The sequence below is a fragment of the Haliaeetus leucocephalus genome, unplaced genomic scaffold, assembly GCF_000737465.1.
Source record: "Haliaeetus leucocephalus isolate CR32 unplaced genomic scaffold, Haliaeetus_leucocephalus-4.0 Scaffold13, whole genome shotgun sequence".
Classification (NCBI taxonomy): domain Eukaryota; kingdom Metazoa; phylum Chordata; class Aves; order Accipitriformes; family Accipitridae; genus Haliaeetus; species Haliaeetus leucocephalus.
In genome coordinates, this window is record NW_010972449.1 from 2,920,300 (window position 1) to 2,921,216 (window position 917).

A 917-nucleotide genomic window follows, 5' to 3' on the forward strand; every position below is an offset into this window, starting at 1 on the left:
ACCTCTGATTACAGTTCTGAAATTGTACTGTATTGTCAAGCAAAACCAATGAGTTGTAGATTTACAGAGTTAGATAGAATTAGTATTTTCACTGTCTACATTTGTAAAATTCGGGGTAATTTACTCACTGATTTTTGTGATCATAATTTCAAAAATCTAAAGATGAAGGCCACTGGGATTTCAAGAGAGAGAATTTCTGTTTAGACATTGAATCAATCTAGGGCTCATAGAGGTTCAGAACTTCCATCCAGTATTCTCTCTGCTCATGATACATTTCATATTTTAGGTGAAGAACAAGCCTGCATGAGCCATATTTCATATCACGGTTTGTGAAGTACCTTTTAGGGTTGATTTTCAACCCTTCTTCTTTTGATCATTCAAATTTCTTTTTTCCTTTGGCTGTGATAATTTGATTACAAAAAACCCCACAACTGAGGGACTGTATTATGAATTCAAATTAAAAAATCATTTTTTGTTCCCTCCAAGCATGGGATATCTTAAGTAAAGGATTGATGTATTTGACACTATAACTAACTTTCGATTATAACTTTTTCCCCGCTTTTCTCACTTTTCATTGTGTTGTGTTTCTCAGTAATCAGTGGAACACAAACTGTCTGAATTGATCGCATTTTGAAATTAAGGAAAACATGTCTCAATGATCTTAATAAGAATTCTGCTTATGATAGATTGTCTGTTTAAGGTTAACTTCAAAAGGTCCTCCTCTCTTTATATTTTAATATGTATCTTTACCTGAATGTGAAGCTTTTTTATACAAAATACATATATATACACATGCAATACATTATATATATGCACTATATATATTATATATATTTAAAATGTGTGTGTGTGTATATATATTTATTTCTTACTGATCAATTCCCATCTTGGTATGTCAAAATTAATCTCTACCCACA